Here is a 13,233-nt window from a genome sequence, read left to right on the forward strand (position 1 = left end):
GACCAGGAAATTAAAAAAAAATCTTCTTGGTAGTATCAGAATACAAGCGATTGAACCTGGTTAGTCTAGAGCCGAGATTCAGGTACCGTGTCTTTGAGATAAGTGTGTAACATGGTACCGACCTTTCGGCGAAGACTATTATATTCGAAACAAATTGCCAGTTACCTACTGTGACATACATTTTGGAAAATGCTGGTGGGTGTTAATACTGTATTTAAAAAAATCAACCTCGTTTTCTGATACAAGAACGGAAAGAAACCAACGACAGACTGCTTTGAATTTGGCAAGATCGCCAATATTTTATTCCTAAACGGCAATGAAATTAAGTAGAACAAAATGAAGCACTCCCAAGAAAAACACGCAACACCACATAAGACCTTTGATTATGAGAGGAACAACAACATTTCAACAATAAATGCCACGCCCCTAACTTTACAGGTATTAAGTAACTGTTTAAAACACCTTAAATGCTCAGTGGTTAAAATCAATTCATCAACCGGATAAACATGCTTAGTTTCACTCAACTACAGCTTTGTGATTCATGAGGCATCATAACCCATTGCCTTTATGGATGCCTGCCATGAGGTTGTTTGAAATCACTGGGTTAATGGTAAAGTACATTAGCGAAAATACTTGATTGAACGATGCAGATTGAGACAGGTTTATTCACAGGGAATATTTCTCATTTAGCCTCCTTGAGTCTTACGTTTCATCGGAACGTCTGACTGATTCTCATGAATACTATGAAATCCTCCTCTGCAAACAAACAAACAAAGAACAAAACAATTGGTGCTAGGTGTCAGAATCTTGGCAAACATTGCGTAAATCGTCCTTTTTCTTCTGAAATTTGTTTTTCGGTAGATAAACGTCAACAAATGCAATATTGTGGAAGAGAACCTTTTGCGATTGTCATGGTTACCGTCACTCCACTGGACACGTTATATTCTTCTCATTTCAACACCTTTCTTGGCGTGACGCATAAATACCAACGTGACGCACTAAAGATAACATGACATACCCATCTCATCTGGGAGAACGGAAGATTGCGGGATAAAAAAGGACGCAAGCAACTTTAAATTGCCTGAAAACCTGGAGATATCGTTGAGTTGATTTTTTACTACAACTGTATTTTATTCTATGCAGATGCGGTCACCGTGCGTTCAATAGGCCACGGCAGAAAGTTACGTTACGAAAAAGAACGAGACAGTTCTCATTGACAGACTCATACGTACTTCTCCAGTGTTGAGGAGGATGACTACGCAAAAGTAAAAATATTGTCATTCTCTTTAATATTATATATTCTACATCCACGTCCATGGAATCATAACGCTACATTTTCCATGGGTAATCATCTACCCAAGAAAGATAAGCTATCAGTTCATACTAAGGCTACAACCACGCGAACGAGCCTGAAATTAATGTAACTGGAGTTCGAAAATGGCGGTAGAATTTCACAGACCTAGTTCAAATAAAGAAATATGTGTGTTTACGGCAACCTGGCCTACCCTAAAAAAAAGCTGCCGACCCTAGACATTTTTTTCGCATTTTCAAAATATTTCGAGTCAGTACTCTAAATTTTACCGTACTTAATGGGTCTCTGCTAAGAAAAAGAAAAATAAATTACCTCCGACTTACCTTCCCTAATTTTCGGAGGTATGTTACCGGAAACACAAAATTTGTTTTATTTGATCTTATTGTCGATGGGATAGTTGCCCGTTTACTTCAAAATACTGCGTGAAAATAGACTATGAATCTTAAAAATACCAATCAAATTTATGTTTAATAATAAAGTATTGTTAATCGATTAAAAAAATGTGTTGTTGGAGCAAAGAAATAGAATAACTGGTATCCCTAATTTCCTGAATATTCCGCAAAGCGAGACAGCTCAGGGTATATAATACAATAAACGTTATAATAAACGTTACTAAAATTTAAAAAAAGGCTTCGTTAGATATAAAGACAGTGTGGGTGTAGTCGCTTTCACTGATCGGCTGAAATTATTAGTTGAAATGATAGATGAACTTTTGAACACGACAAAGTTTGAACTTTTCAACATACTCTCATCACATTATCATACAAATAAACCGTATATCTAATGATATTTATCGGTCCTAATTATATCAGTTTCAGCGTCCAAACTTATGACATTCGTAACACACAAATTTACCATAAAAACCTCGAGGAATAATCACGTGATCGAAACGACCATGCGACAAATTAGTCATACTTTCAAAATTAATCCAATGTTTAAAATAGGAAGATATAGGAAATGTGTGAAAGACAACGCATCTTTCATTTTCACCAGAAAAATTACAAACTTGGAATGCTTCAAACACAGCACAAAATGGCGCCCTCATTTGTAAACGAAAGAGGTGCTAGAAAGCCGTAGCTTTCATCGGTCTTTGGAGTCGAAGTTGTATATTGTGACTATGTGCTTTTCCTGCAATCACGTGATCATCAAAATATGAACATTATCTACCAACGGCAGCGCTTTCTAACCACAAAAAGACGCTAAAGCGGAAGTTCATATCCCATTGCCTGGCGAAACTCTACACCGATTATCTTATCCGCGTAAAACCCGCAAGGTAAAAGATTAGTCCTTTTACATCTATATTCGCAGGTACGTGGCAATCATTTTTTACTAAATTTTACGGCGATAAACTAGCACTCATCCCTGTGGAAGACAAATTCTTTCGATGAACGGAAAACCACTTTCAAACTAACTGAAATATGCACATTGATTTGTGTATCCTGATATCTGTAGAAAAGCCGTAAGGCTACATTATCTACATATACATATGTCGTTTCTTAATTAATCGATTTACCATTCGCTAGTGGGTAAGAGTGACTGTAGATTATCTGGTATGATGGACATGTTGTTAAGCTATTTTCTAAGAGCACTGCTCTATCCTTATGCATTGATTGGCAAGGACAAATTCTAAAGTTTATTGAAAACGAAACATTAATTTGACCAGTCTGTCCTATTGTTAGACGAAATTTGCCATTGCAGTTTTCAAAAACATCCTCGAAAATTTTGAATTTCACTTTTCAAATTCCTTTCACCTCTTGCGAATAAAAGAGCAAAACTACTTTGCGATCCAAGTCTCTCAGGTAAGCATGGTTGTGGTGGGATTGTGGTGAAATCTACAAGGTGAAATACACACCGAGCTGTTATGATTTATGTTTTTCATATAATGGTGAGCTAACATAAATACTTTTAATTACGATAGGCAATCAAATATGTCAGTTTTGTCAGTTGATATTGAAAATCCTAAAAAATGTCAAACTCGTTCAATGTCGGTGTTGGGCTAACACCACCGTTAGTTCCAACACAAACCTCATTACACGTGATTAGCGCTTGATTACACCTGATCCTGTGTCTCGGTTACCCAGACTCCTCTGCGTCTGTTCTCGCCGGTAGCGCAGAGGAGTCTGGGTAACCGAGACTACTGATCCTGCGGAAGACGGGTAAGGCGAACAAATAAGTGACAAACAAACACGTCTCAACCCTCGTCAGCTAGTCACGTGAACAATGATGGCGTCCATGGAGCAGCGTCCATGGATACACGTAATGTATGAAATACCAATCGCACAACGCTGCCGCTTGTCATAGCTGTTGCATGATCTGTATCCACATGCACAGCAGAAGTAAAGACCTCATCGGGGAAGCGACTGCGCTCCACAACGATTTGCGAATTGTTAGATGAAATTTGTGGCACCCAATTGCCATCATTGCGTTGTCTTTGCCAGTGTCGTCTGTGGAGGTCAAACCACGGATATGCCACTTTCACAATTCACGGAAATCCGTAGAACTTGATTGGAAGATTTCGTACCATCGATCCGGCATTCCGCGTTAAACTAAGGTGATCAAGTCACTGCTCGACGGCATGAAAGATGCCCTTCTAACAGCAATAGACCTCTCAAGGTCGATTTCTCAGCAGCATCCAATTATGCCCTCTTCAACCGAACAGCTGGTCTTTGAAAAATTTGGAGGCCAGTGGAGCCTGCATCAAAATTCCCATCGTCCCGGATGTACAAACTGTACAGAAAATTACCAGAAATATGCGATCTATCACCATGGCAACATACTTCCAATCCTCACGTTGCTGAAAGAGAAAGAAGAGAGAGAGGACAAACGCCATGTTTTAATATCTCAAAAGAATGCAAGCCAGGAAATCCACTGTGTTGCATTTGGAGATAAAATAAGCCTGTTTTGGAATTTCACAGGAATTTGGCCCGCACTGCGCATAGTTCTTGATATAACGAAGCATCATTTTTTTCTACATTCTTGTCTACATATTACAATAGTCTACATTTTTGGCGAAATCATAATGGGTCGTAATTAAGGGTAAAAGGTGCCAATAAGGGTTCCGGGTCGTGGTACTGGTCGTGCTGGAGTAAAATCTGGAGTAAATTTCATCATAACTCCCTTGGTCAAAAATTTTGAATGGACTACAAAACAGTAAAATGGCAGCACACATGTGTGTACACTTCAAATGAGAGTGCGCCCCCTTCGGCCCTTTGAAAGTATGATTTTTGGCCTTTGCATGTTCCCGAAGCTGCTTTCCTTCGAGGAGGAATATGTGAAGTAATTCCTGTGATTGCTAAGTGTGAAAAGAGACGCAAAACCCCATTCTTGCCTCTTGACAACATTACGGAGTTGACGTTATAACTTCAGTCGGACTCCATTCAAACGACTATGGAGATTACTTCATAAAATCTGCAAGGATTGTGGGTAAATGACTATTCTGTGACTTGAGATAAGTCACTTTGGTGACATAAGATAGTGGAGAGTTCCTGACAAAATTCTCGTAGAATGCTGTTCTATTCCGTTAGATGACACCAGAACAAAGACCAACGCTATATCTTTGATCATTGTGCTCTCTGTGGGTCATGAATTTGAAATCACAGGAATACAATTCATACGAAAAGAAATATGTAGTTAGATTTCTTGAATACACATCCCTACTGTGTGTGGTAAGCTTATACAGAGTATCACAAAAAATGCGTTACGCTCATGTCCCTGCACTGTGGAGTGGAGTGGAGTGACTGTGGTTCGTGTACAGTCAAAAGGTAATACAGAGAGCGCACTTACTCGGAGAAAATCCTGTTCGTCTGTGTATGTACTGGTGATGTACATAATGTCTTGTATTGCTTTGTCGATGTTCAACGCCTCAGTGGCGTCACCATCTGAAACCGAAGAGGGGAGATACTTTGGTATCGGAAGTCCTTGGCTTGCTGCAAAAAGGAGGGAAAACAAGAGAAAAGAAACAAAAAACATGGCGATATATATTTTCAGCATTGCGGTAAACGTAAGCAAAAAGGTCGGGAGGGAATGTGCACACAAAATAAATAAGTCACCCGTGTTCTTTGAGGCAGGGGGAGGCTTAATTATGGAAACTACTATGGGATATGTTGCGCAGGGATTTGTAAGTTATATGGAAGAATACCGTATATCAAAGCTGGAATTATTCAGAAACTAATGCAATTCTAAAAGTAAAACATGGCGTTGACTGAAATCACATCAAAAAATGACTTTCTGAGTGCGCACGTGTAGTCACGAACTTATTGAAGACGTATTTTTCATATTTAATTTAAAGTTTATTAACGTTAAGGACAAACGCAAAAAATTGTCTGAAACTGGAGTAACGATGAACAAACGCTAAGTCATCACCGGTATAAGCTTATAGTTACCAGCATCATTAAAATCATCACCATCATCATCATCATAATCATCATCATCATTATCAAAAAGAGAAAAGCACGAAACCTAGCTGCAAAAGTATCGACGTTCATTAATGCTACACATCAACGGACATTTTCAAAGGGTAGGATCAGGATAGCAAGATTATCCGGGAACCTTCAAATCTGAACTGTCAATGGTCCTTACCTTCCTCTTCTCCGTTGTGCGCCATAAAATTGTCAGCGTGTGAACGCATGCGCACTGTGAAATTGCTCCGACTCGGATTTTCCACGACGATCCTGTTGGAATCCACTTTTTTGTTCTTTATTGCGTCCCGCGTCAGCGAGATGCCGACGCTTTTGTACCTGAAGTTGTAATTGTCCGGTCTCTTCATGCACAGAAACCTCGGAAGGGTGTCAATGAAAACCCGCCTGACCCAGAGCGGCATGACGTGGGTGGACGGCGAGCGGTGGTGAATGTTCAACACAAACACCGCTATGACAATTGATGACGTCACCAGAACCATGGTGAACAACAAGTATTTAGTAATCAGGGGCATGGTGTTGGCATTGGCTGGAATTAGCTTGGTTATGAGCAACAGGAACACAGATAGCGACACGAGTACGGAGGTACACAGGGACATTTTCTCGCCGCAGTCGGACGGGAGGTAGAAGACGAGCACACTGCAGAAGGAGATGAGGGCGCACGGCAGCAACAAGTTGGCCACATAAAAGAGCGGCTTCCGGCTGATGGTGAAGTTGAAGGTGATGTCAACGAAGTTTTCTTCGCAGCACGGATACATAACTGAGTTACGCTTCCCGGGCGACTTCACGATCTCCCATTCGCCGCTATCCCAGTAATCTCGCTTGGTGGCGATGTCGTCTTCCGGCAGCAGGTCGACGACTGTACCGTCGTAAGTCCATGTCCCGAACTTCATTTTGCACGTCTGTTCGTCGAATGGAAAGTATTCGACGTTTATCTTGCATGAACTCTTATAAATGGCCGGTGGGACCCACTGCACTGTTCCATTGTAGAAAACGTTAGCCATGGCCATATTTTGGGACGTCGTAAGAACCGTCGGCGCTGGAAACGTAAAAAGATTGAAAATTTCTATTATAATAAAGTGTAATGTAAATTGTATTACATGTATATTGGCAATTCGGGGATAAGGGACTGGTCAGTTTCTTCGGCCGGGGGGCGGTGGATTCATGGGGGTCACCCTGTTTTTGACTTTGGTGATAGGGGGTCACCATTTTTTTGAAATGCCCAATAGGGGGGCTGGGGTCAGTGTGTTTTTCAATTTCGACACGGCTCATACTTGCATAAAATGTATTGTGCGAGCCACAAATTTCATCATTCAGTTGCATTTTTCGGCGCACCCTTCAGGCGCGTAACTTTAATAATAATAAGACATATTTTTCAGAGCCCCGTCCTAGTGCAAAACTTTAATATATCAGACATATATATCACAGATATATGTATGTTTAAAATTTTACGACGCGCTCTTCGGCGCATTTCTTTGAAATATCAAACAATATTTTCAGCATGCCCTTCAGCTGCATGACTTTCATATTTCAGATATGTATGTATATATCAGAGATATCTGGATATTTAATATTTTCGGCGCGCCTTTGGGCGCAGTAAATTAATATATCAGAGGTATATGTCAGAAATATCTTGATGTCTGTAAATTGAAAGTCTGTTTTTCAAAGTGTACTAATCATTATGAAATCTGCAGTTCATATGAAAAACATGACAAGTTCCTGATACTTTTCTGTTTCCTCTATGAGAATTCAGTATTAGAAAGCAACATGCACTAATATTTCACAATCACATTTTTCTTACAACAGTTCTGGACATCTGCTTATGCATAAAAAGAGTGGAGTACATTCACAGCTCATTCAAAATACTGTATTCAAACTTTAGAATTGACACTTTTAAGTTCCTATCTTACAACTCACATGACAACAATTTCATTAAAACACAGAATGATTGAATGTTTAAATTATACCCAAAAAATATATATATAAGATATAATATATATATATATATACATATATATATATATATACACTGTATTAATCATATATATTTCACCTTTTGTTTTACCTTTGTGGCGCGCAGGGGGTCATCCAGTTTTCGAAAGTTGGAATAGGGGGGTCACCCTGCTTTCGAAAGTTGGAAGGGGGTCAGCCACTTTTTGACGTCGGCAAAAAATAATCCACCGCCGCCCCCCCCCCCCAAAGCCGAAGAAACTGACCAGTCCCTAAACGTAAATTTATTTTGACCAGAGCATTTGGGGTTAAAGTCACTATAGTTTGTTTTGACGGGGAAGGGGAGATTAATTTGCCTCGAAAGCACCACGAAGTCAGATCATGATGACTGTGCATGATAAGCAGAGAGTACCTGGTGCCGCACATGAGACCCAGGAAGGGGGACTCTACCATAGGACACATATATATACCACGGTGTTGAGATACCCCTTTCGCCTCATGTTGACCTTTGACCAAGTAATATTGATTACATCTAGACTTTTTACTAACGAAGTTTTCAATGTAGACCACCGTTTTGACTAACGACTTTTATGACAATCATTTTGTGGAAATGAAGTTTTGACATCGGGATTCTTATTTGGTCAAAACTGGAGACTCGGGCTTTTGACCCCACCCCCACCAACACACACATTATAAAGGAAAACTGTAGATATGATTTTTTTTATATTTAAACTGTCTAGGGTACACTTCTACTAAATTCGGGACTGAATGCCCCATTTCTTTTGACTGGGTATGCAGTTTGTTATAGTACAGCGCTGATTTATGAACTTGTCGACATGAATGAACGCAATATAGATTACATCATATCTGGCATCCCAAGGGAAGCGTGAAATTTCGAAGGACTGTGCTGGCAGGTGATGAAGTTACGTCACCAATCCTTCAAAACTAACATGGGAATTGTCGAGGTATAATTTATAGGTTGTAAGGACAGTGCAGACGATTTAAGCACGAATTCATCGCCAAAAGTTTGAACTTTTTTTCAGGATTAAAAACTCTGATAGATTTCATTTAAATTATTCTTTGATACTTTAAAACTTTACATATAAGTCGCTTTTACAATAACAAACTGATTGCACGCATTGTTATATTTCAAACATCTCAATGAAAAATAGCAAATCTGACCACCGTTTGTGTGCACGCTGTTCTTCTATAAAACAGCGCCGCCAGCGGTGAGTCTGAATTACCTTATTTACTGTTGGCGAGTCCTCGTATTTCGAAATTTGCACAAATGATTTAATCAATCGCTCCTGGGTGTAATTGAGAGTACAAGGTCACTGTAATAGGTAACCTTGATAAAGAGGAGTCAAGTGATTAAATACTCCATTTTTGGTCTTGAAATGTTCATTGGATCTTAGTACCATGACCCAAGGGGACTTTTGGGCAGTAAAGATATTTGTTTTTATTTGACTCACTTGTTGTAAATTAATACATCTGGAATCCAAAGGCTCTGCGCCGGTACTCGAATACTGGTGATTCCATCATAGAGTCCCGGGTCCCAGTGTAAATGGCTGTCAGTCCATGACTTCAAGGTGAAAAATAACACAACATCAAACAAAGATTGACAACAGTAAAATGACAAAAATGCCGTGGGATTCGGGCGCCGGGGAGGTGCTCAGACTAGATCGCACAGCGATGCCAGCCGATGCTATTCCCCCACTAGGACTTTAGTCACTGGTACATCGTCTGATACACCGATCGATGAAGACAGGGAACAAGAATCACACTCGGCTAACAATACATGTTCTCAACCACCGCAGACTTAAAAACTAATCGTTTGTTTGTTTGTCGGTTTTGAATCGATAGTATACATTGCGCATACGTTTGACGGTTTTGCCTCGTTTGTTAAATTTCAGAATGTGTTATGAGAGAATGCCACATTCAATTTATGCTCTAAATTCTAGTACTCCAGAGTTCATCTCTGAAAGCTTGCTGTTTAGATCTTTTCAACGTAAAGGAAACGAATCGAAAAAAATGATTAATGAACTTAGCTCCTCCGCTTATTTGAAACGAGAAAACGAGAGTTTTATGAATCTTTAGGTATGTGGAAATTAGAAGTAACACTTACATGTCTAAGCCACACCTTAGTTGTCATTATTTGACTTTTCTCATTCTGAAAGAGAAAATTAATAATTGACGATAAGGTCGAGCGGCGGCGTCGAATGAACAAAACATCGCCCACCAAAATCACATTGTCATACGTCTTAGGTCTATGAGAACCACTATGAGCAAAGGGCGTTTGTGGAGAAACTCGCCACTGGTGGAATAATTCATTGCAGCTTGACAAGACCTGGCTTTTCTCTCCGGCAAACCGAAGTTAAACCTATGTCACTTTCCCATGCATGCATATTTGTCTAATTTGAAACTATGTGAAAGGAGCGAGCGCGATGCAGTGGGGTTAACCTGGTGAATATTCAGGTTATGGTACGATGTACTGCGTTAACCCGGCACTGCGCAGGCTCCGTTGTTTCCCGTTCGCCACCATGAATATTCGCTTACTCGTCACAAACAGAATCGCCCAAAATGTTAAAGACACATATATACAACACAGAAACTTGTTACAAAGGGATTTTCTTTTTTCAAAAAAATCACTGACTGAAGCCAATTTCTGGATGTACAGGGGAAACGGAGAAAGGAATAAAGAGACATTATACAGTGGAAAACGACAGTTTGAATAAAGCTGGGGATGAAGTAAGTCGAATATTGAATCACAACAAAATGAAAGGGAACGACAGAGAAAGCGAGGGTGTTCTATACCGGGATAAGAAACAGGTTAGACTCTGGGAGGCGCTCTTAATCATTCTTCCTACTGGGCAATGTCAGAGGCACGGTGTCTTGCTGAAGATTCAAATGAGAAATGATTTTGGCGTGAAGAGCTTACCACGTCAATGATCTGTGATATTGCCAGACCAAAAGTGATGTTTAAGATCTCCGTAACGTTCGAGATAGGCAGAGCCAGTTTGTTGTAATCCCTGAAAATGTCCGCACGGAGGTGCATTTCCGCTTCTGATGTCAAAACACCTGTAAAAATGGGAATGGCACCGTTAAACTGTCAGCAGACTAGTGGTACGGTATGAAAAATCACGAAAGAAACTCGAGATTATTTGTCGTTGAAAAGTACGTTGGCTGAAACAGATGTCCCCTTTAATATGTAAACACTTCACCAAAGCTGTATTTGCTGAACTAGATGTGCTTCATTTCAACACAGTGTGTCTGTTTATGCTGATACAATTAAATTAAAAGGAAAAATAATCACAATGGCAAGGCTGCAGTACGGTATTTGTTAATTTCGTTGTATATATTACGCAAATTTCGAAGCAAGCTTGCCTGGGAAAAGACTGCAAGGTTTGGCGCAACAACGCCTGAAGAGCACCGCCGCGCCGCACTGTATTCAAAACTCCTGAATTGTGCTGTAAATCGGTTTTAGTTCACAAACACGGTTCTCTGCTTTTTAGACAGCACGGATACATCACGGAATTACAGATAGTCAGGCAGTCAACCAGCTGATTTATATATATTGTATCGAGAGCAGCTGTACATGTTGAAATGCTATTTTGTGAAGAAAATTATAATTCAGGGGCAAACAGAAGCTGTTTTCAACCGCCCTCTCTGCAATTTGAATATTTTCGCCCATAGCCCTCCCGATAGTTTTCCCCTCCCTCGAATCCCCTACAGGAATTCTTCCCGTTTCCTGGCCAAAGAAATGATCGTATGTGATATGTGAGCACCTCTGTTTCACGGACAGGTTTAACAGCTTTGTCGACTGCCCCTGACGCCTGTGTTGTGATTGTCATACAATTTGATATTATTGGCGAGTGACCAATGTAAGCAGTTGTATGTGCCGTTTTATTTTTCAATCAAGTAAAAAAGTAGGACAAAATCTATGGACGAATGTTACACCGCTGTCGAATATTTTCCACCCTCCCTTTTTTATCAGAATGACAGTAATAACGCGTCTTCACTTCATTCAAAATCCAATAAATTACGCTTTTGGGAAACAGAGTTCGTAGAACAGATATGAGTGCATGAACCCTGAGTTGGAGACATGTTTAAAGTTTATTTTCCGCTGTATTGGTTTCCACGTCGACCACACGCCATTCCTTTCCACGCGAGACAAACAGATGACCCGTGAACCATCAAATTGAATACTTGCAGCCCAGAGAATTACTGCGACACACTCAAACGTTTCCTTTAATTAAAAACATTTCAGCACGAGCTGTGTTTTTTTCTTCAGAAATGACCCTGTAGACGATTTACTATCTCTCGGAAGGTAAAACTGGACCGAACATCTGACGTAACGCGAGACTGCGGTGATATTAATCGTTAACGAGAAGTGGGATGGGTCATGGGGTCTCCACCTCATCTTTGAACCGTGTTTAATGTGTCTTGTGGCATATTTACGAGCGTAAAAACATTTGTCTGTTGGCGTTACCCAACCCTGAAATAACAGATCGAATTGCCGGTATTACGCAGCCGCAATTTATATCATAATTCCTGTTCCATATCAAGTCTAACTGTATAGTACAGAATCCCTCCATTCTTCGGTGTCCGGTACCCCGGGACGGTACCCAAAAGTTGGGGTATCGTACGACGAAATTACGGAGAGGTTCCAGACTAGTCAGACCGCCACAAAATGCTTAATGAACAGTCACATAGTGCGATAAAACCATATTCATACCAGAGCGGGCAGCGCGAGCGATTTTGTGACACCGTATAAGTAGGCCCCGTTCATTCATATTTCCAATTTCTGATTTAGAGCGTTGTACATTTTAATTCAATTGTACATGTATAGTGTAATCAAAGAGGAACATATTTTATGGTTCAATGACACATCTCTCGACACAGCTCTCCAATTTAAAACTCGCCATGATTCAGAAACGTGCCCGAGAATAAAATTCAGGTTTTATTTTATCCTCTGTACATTAAAAACAATAGCTGCAATTAATTTGTTCTGTTAGCCACAGTTTGTGGACAACCCTGTGATCGATCGATCTCCGTGATTGACCCAAAAAAGGCTTGTCTTCCCGAAATACCCCTGCAGTCACGGTCAGTACAGCCATGTTTCGACTGGTATGAAGATGTCCCGCTGTTTAAATGTGAGGTCACATAGGTGTGCAGTGACAAGGATAATCTTTGCCTTTTAACACTTTGTAGAAATTTGGCCCTTTATATTAGTCAGTTCCACAACAACAACTTTATTAATAACTTAATGATTGGTGAGCTAGAAATGTTTACAATTTTCTGAAGATGGTCTCAATCAACTGCAAGCGAATAAACAAACAGTACTCCTGACTTTGCTTTGAGTATTAATTCAACGTTTGCATGTAAATTATCCCGGCCCTACCTCGACAAACAAATGTACAACTGCAAAATTGCACAAGGGTCGTTTTCTCACGGTCGCATCTTGAAAGATTAACTCATAAACGTTACAGACAATGTATATGAAAACTTTAACGCCACCAAATGTCGGTTGCCTGTGTAAACTGACGAAGGCGTCAC

At 40.2% G+C, this 13,233-nt stretch overlaps 1 pseudogene; it reads right to left on the reverse strand.

The window, feature by feature from the left end:
- Positions 1 to 3,461: 3,461 nt before the first annotated feature.
- The window catches only part of LOC139144891 (neuronal acetylcholine receptor subunit beta-4-like), a 50,843-nt pseudogene continuing 41,071 nt past the window's right edge, over positions 3,462 to 13,233 (reverse strand).

This window comes from Ptychodera flava, chromosome 12 (genome assembly GCF_041260155.1).
Source record: "Ptychodera flava strain L36383 chromosome 12, AS_Pfla_20210202, whole genome shotgun sequence".
NCBI classification, from domain to species: Eukaryota; Metazoa; Hemichordata; class Enteropneusta; family Ptychoderidae; genus Ptychodera; species Ptychodera flava.